Raw genomic sequence first — 6573 nt, 5'->3', positions numbered from 1 at the left:
AGGGAGTCCTGGATTAAGGGGTCCTCGGACAGCCGGACTATATATTTTGGCCGGACTGTTGGACTATGAAGATACAAGATTGAAGACGTCGTCCCGTGTCCGGGTAGGACTCACCTTTGCATGGAAGGCAAGCTTGGCAATTCGGATATGTAGATCTTCTTCTCTGTAACCGACTCTGTGTAACCCTAGCCCCCTCCTGTGTCTATATAAACCGGAGGGTTCAGTCCGTAGGATAAGAACAATCATAATCATAGGCTAGCTTCTAGGGTTTAGCCTCTACAATCTCGTGGTAGATCAACTCTTTTAATACTCATATCATCAAGATCAATCAAGCAGGAAGTAGGGTATTACCTCCATCGAGAGGGCCCGAACCTGGGTAAACATCATGTCCCCCGCCTCCTGTTACCATTAGCCTTAGACGCACAGTTCGGGACCCCTTACCTGAGATCCGTCAGTTTTGCACCGACATTGGTGCTTTCATTGAGAGTTCCACTATGTCGTCACAATAAGGCTTGATGGCTCCTTCAATCATCTGCAACGATGCGGTCCAGGGTGAGGTTTTCCTCCCCGGACAGATCTTCGTATTGCAGGCCAACTCGCTTGGCCATCTGGAGAAGATCGATAGCTACGCCCCTGTCCGTCAGGTCAGGTTTGGAAACTTGAACTACACTGCCGACATCCGCGGAGGCTTGATCTTCGACATATTCGAGCCCATGTCAGGTACACCGAACAGTCACGACGAGCATGACTTAGATCTTCCATCGGACAGTGTTCGGGAGATCACACCTGTGGCTGCCCCGACCTTTAATCTGGAGCAGATCGTGCCGTCCGAGGACGGGTGGATAGACCCCGCCCCGGAGGCCGCACATTCATCGGCTCTGGAGCCGAACACAGACTTCACCTCCAAAGAGATCTATGTCATCGGACCCTCGGACTCGTCTCCGGCTATAGGTCCCGAACCGCATGCGTCCGTGGCTATCGAATCTGGTTGGGCACCAATCATGGAGGTTACCTCCGCAGATATCTTTCAGCACTCGCCCTTGGTCAACGTGCTAAATTCATTGAGGCCTTTCTCTCTGTCAGGAGATTCTTGGTCGAACTATGTCCGGCTTGAGTGGGAAGCGGACGAGGAAGAAATTCATTCCCCACCCACCACCCACTTAATAGGCACTGTCGATGACTTCACCGACATGCTTGACTTCGACTCCGAAGACATCGACGATATGGACGGCGATGCAGGAGAAGAACAGGAACCACCGCCCACAGGGCGCTGGACTGCCACTTCATCATATGATATATACATGGTGGATACACCCAAAGAAAACAGCGGTGAGGAGCGGAAGGATGCAATGGAGGATAATGCCCTCGTGCAACAACCAAAGCGACGACGTAGGCGCCGCTCTAAATCCCGCCACAGTAAAAACAGCGATAACAGCGCAAGAAAGAATAACACCCCGGTCGACTCCAAAGGAAACGATGACCCCATGGACCCAACGATGGAGCAGGAAGTGCCAGGGGACAGTGAACATAGTCCGGAGCTGATGTCCGATGACGGTGATCCCAAGGGTAAAACTGATCAACCTGTCTCCGGAGAGGAGAACAGTCCGGACGATGATGCACTCATCATCCCGGAAAAACACTTGGAACAAGAGAACCTCCATAGAAGGCTTATTGCCACCGTGAGGAGCTTGAAGAACAAGAAGCAAAGGCTTAAGGCCGGGCAGGACACGCTCAACCGTAGATGGAACAAAGTGCTTGACACTGAAGAAAAATATGGTGGCAATCGCCACACAAAGAGCTACCCAAAGCTCAAGCTGCTACCCGAATTCGACGATGAGGCTATAGATCCCATTCAGCCGAAAAATAAAACGACCGATCAGCCGGACCGACCACCTCGTGGCCGCAACAGGGCAGCTAATGATGCCGCACACTAGTCCGCACACGATTTACGTGAGCTCCTGGACAAAAAAGCTGGTATGGCCAGGTCCATCTACGGATCTAGGAAGCGCGTTCAGGCGCAGGATCACAGCTACCAAAACGACCATATTGATCGAATACGAGCTCGGAATCAACACCGAACACAACAACCGTCAACAACATGCCACGACACATCCAAATACAGGGGTGCCGCGCACCCCCTGTGCTTCACTGATGAGGTGCTGGATCATGAATTTCCAGAGGGATTTAGACCCGTGAATATAGAGGCATACAACGGAACGACAGACCCTGGGGTCTGGATTGAGGACTTTATCCTTCACATCTACATGGCTCGCGGAGATGATCTCCACGCCATTAAATACCTGCCCCTCAAGTTGAAAGGACCAGCTCGACATTGGTTGAAAAGCCTCCCCGAAAATTCAATTGGAAGTTGGGAGGAACTTGAGGATGCTTCCGGGGCCAATTTTCAAGGACCTATGTCCGACCTCCGGATGCAGACGATTTAAGTCACATAATCCAACAACCCGGAGAGTCTGCCCGTTAGCTTTGGAACAGATTTCTCACAAAGAAGAACCAAATCGTCGACTGCCCGGATGCCGAAGCGTTAGCGACTTTCAAGCACAGTATCCGAGACGAATGGCTTGCCAGACACCTTGGCCAAGAAAAGCCGAGCATAATGGCAGCCCTAACAAGCCTTATGACCCGCTTCTTCGTGGGCGAGGACAGCTGGTTGGCCCGAAGTGGCACCAGCGACCCAGGCACATCCGAAGTCAGGGATGGCAACAGGAAGCCAGGACGAAATAAAAACAAGCGTCGAAATAATGAAGACAGCCCAGACAATACGGCGGTCAACGCCGGATTCAGGGGCTCTCGACCCGGTCAACGGAAAAAGCCATTTAAAGGCAGCAGAGATGGACCGTCTAGCCTAAACAAGATTCTAGACAGATTATGTCAGATTCATGGCACCCCCAAAAAACCTGCAAATCACACCAACAGAGAATGCTGGGTCTTCAAGCAGGCCGACAAACTAAACGCCGAACACAAGGGGAGGGAGACGCCAAGTGAAGACGAGGATCAGCCTCACCAGCCGAACACTCGGGGACAAATTTGTTTTTCCACCAGAGGTTAAAACAGTGAACATGAAATACGCAACTCATATACCAAAGAGGAGGCACAAACACGCACTCCGAGACGAATACGCTGTAGAGCCCGTTGCCCCCAAGTTCAACCCTTGGTCGGCCTGCCTGATCACTTTTGATCGCAGGGATCATCCGACTAGTATCCGACACGGAGGATCGGCTGCCTTGGTGCTCGACCCAATAATTGACGGATACCATCTCACCCGAGTCCTCATGGACGGCGGCAGTAGTCTTAATCTGACATATCAGGACACTGTCCGCAAGATGGGGATAGACCCGTCAAGAATCAGCCAAAGCAGTACTACCTTTAAAGGAGTAATACCAGGCGTAGAGACCCACTGCACGGGCTCTCTAGTACAAGAGGTTGTATTCGGTTCTCCCGACAACTTTCGAAGCGAAGAATTAATCTTCGATATCGCCCCATTCCGAAGCGGCTATCACGCACTTCTCGGAAGAACGGCCTTCGCTCGTTTCACTGCAGATGCCTGGTCCATGTGGCTATCACGCACTTCTCGGAAGAACGGCTATTACGCTTATCTTAAACTTAAGATGCCTGGTCCATGTGGCGTCATCACAGTTAGCGGAAATACAGAGCGTTCCTTATGTGCAGAAGAATATGCGGCGGCTCTAGCAGCCAAACACTGAACGACCTCTCCAACCAGGATAAATGATCGGTCGTCAAGACCGCGGACACGGTTAGATGAGTCCGGTGCACCACTAGTTGTAGCAGCCCAGATAAACCCGAGCTTGGGTCGATGGATATACCCCAATAGGTGGTGCTAGGGGCTGCCCGCATCTAAAAAAGCCCATAATCCGGCTTGACCCTATTAATACAATAATAGATTACATTTTCATGGTTCATTAAGAATAACCAACTTTTCGCATGAAGTCTTTCACCTGGGCTTTTTCCTTTTTTTATAGATGATCATCGTGCTACACCCTTCCAGGGTACGGCACAACGGAGACAAAGGCGTAGACGTGCAGCAGGGCCCCGATTAAAGGTTTGTCTTTAGATTAAGACCCTGCGTAAACCTTTTTTAATGTCTCTTGTTGCTTCACACCCTCCAGGCACTCAACGCAACCGAGAGGTGGATGCTGGCATTATTGGCATTTCATCACGCCGGACCTATGCATGTATCTGGAAATTCAGGGCTCATTATCGAAGGCGTTACTCAGCCAAGTATATGTTGTAAAGTCCGAATACCTTAGGGAGTGTTCGGCGTCGCGAGTTTGGCCTTATATGCATCAACTCCGAATCATGTCTTTGGTCAATAGTTGGGTTTGCCCGGCTCCCGTGTTTTGCTACCTTACGTCCCGCTCTATCGGCTAAGGTGGCACCAGGAGAACTACTGCGATTGTGCCCCGGTTCATCTGGATGAGCACCTCAGTAGAGAAAGCCAAAAAGTGACTATCATGATAAAGTGTGAGACTAGTCAACCACTCGATGACTCAGCTACCACTATCATGATAAAACGCTATTGCTAAGATTCATAGTAGTAGCGCTTGCAAAAAGTGAGCGCTACCACTATCCCTAGCATACCTGGAACGGTCTGTCAATTGTAGTAGTAGCACGTTTATAGGCTCAGTGCTGCTACTATGATCATAGTAGCAACGCCCATGCTGCCCAAGTGCTACTGCTATATAGCAACAACGCTTTCCTTGAACAAGCGCTACTGGTGAGCTCCTGTGTATAAGCATTTCCCTTGTAGTGTCGAGTGATATAGACCAGATTATGGCATTCTTAGCACCATACCCACAAATCATATCATCATTTCCTCATTAGTTGGAAAAAGGTCATCCTTCCACGGAGGAGCCCTTACAAGAACAATTCGCACAAAATTTGGACCCGTGGTCCGGAAATGACAAAGCATGCAAATTTTCCACAAGTGATAGTTTGTGCCACTAAAACAAAAGGTGTCATCATGCACTATACCACTACTCGACATCTTTACTCTCTAGGAGGTGATGCCTACCAAGGAGAGACCAAAGTTCTCGTACCAATTGAAATGATCTAGATGACGACTAGAGGGGGGGGGGGGTGAATAGGCTTTTTAAAACTTTTATGGATTAAGCTATATCCTAATGCAGAATTAAATTAATGGATACTTTTCAAGCACAAATCTTAAATATGCTAGGCTCAACTAAGTGCACCAATAACCTATGCTAAACAAGATAGACACTTAAGGAAACTAGCAAGGACAAACTATATCACAAGATATGAAAAATGTAGGAACAACTAAGCAATCCAACTAGCACAAGATGTATCAATAAGAGCAAGTATGAATTGCGAAAAGTAAAGGGTGTGGGTACGAGATAACCACAAGTGAGTCAGGGCCGCGGATTTTCCTTGAAGTTCACACTCGTGAGAGTGCTAATCTCCATTGGAGCAGTGCCGAAGCCAAAGCTTGGGGGCGTCACCAAGTGACTCACCATATTCTCCCTTTCGAGTCACCCCCAACGGGTGAGCCTTGATTTACTCGGGGTTGGTCTTGAAGGCGACCACCACACCTTTACAAACTTCTCCGGAGCACACCACAAACACGAAAGCTTCCGGAAGAACTTGACCGCCTAGGCCACTTCACACCCTTCCTCGGAGCACACAACAAAAGGAAGCTTACGGATGAACCTTGGCCACCTAGGCCTCTCCACAAACTTCTCAATATATCACCAAACCGTCTAGGAGGCGGAAGCCTTCAAGAGTAATAAACTCATGGGCTCACACTCGAACAAATCGATGCGGGGAGCTCAAACCAATGCAACAAATGCAATGCAAGGTCAAGCAACAAATGCTCAAGACACTCTCTCAATCTCACAAGATGCAACTCAAGAAAGTAGGAGATTGAAGAGAGGGGATGCAATGAAGGAAATCAACAAATGACTCCAAGATCCATCCAAAAATTCCCCTTCACTTAGAGGGGAGATAGGGGTTTGGGAGAGGTGGTAATAGGCTCAAAATGATGTTTAGAAAGTGTATGAAGAACACCCCAATCGGTGGGAGGGAGGAGCCCTTAAATAGCCAAAACCCAAAACTAGTAGTTGGGGCTCTACAGGGAGTTCTTGGACACCCCGTGCCCACGGGGGTTTATACCCCGTGCTCGCGGGGTCCCGTGAGCACGGTACAAGACCGTGTGCACGGGGGGGGGGGGGTCAAAAACCCCATGTCCACGGGGTACCCACAACAGCCTGCAACAACTTACTAAAACACTGATAACTTTGGCATACAGACTCCAAATTCGATGATCTTAGGCTCGTTTTGAAGCTAGAGAGAAGCCCAAGGTCGTCACATAGATAACCACCCAAGATCAACAATAAATATTGCTGCAAGTAATGCAAAGGTTTGAGCTCTCTACATGAGACGTGATCAAGCTACTCGCCTGAAAGTCCGTCTTGATAGTACGACTATCAAACCTATAATCCACTCTCCCTCCAAGCACCACGAGACCGGAAAAACTAGGAAAACTTAGCTAAGGTATACCTTTGCCTTGCACATTCAACT

This window comes from Triticum dicoccoides, chromosome 7B (assembly GCF_002162155.2).
Source record: "Triticum dicoccoides isolate Atlit2015 ecotype Zavitan chromosome 7B, WEW_v2.0, whole genome shotgun sequence".
Lineage (NCBI taxonomy): Eukaryota > Viridiplantae > Streptophyta > Magnoliopsida > Poales > Poaceae > Triticum > Triticum dicoccoides.
Note: the sequence above shows the minus strand (reverse complement) of the source record.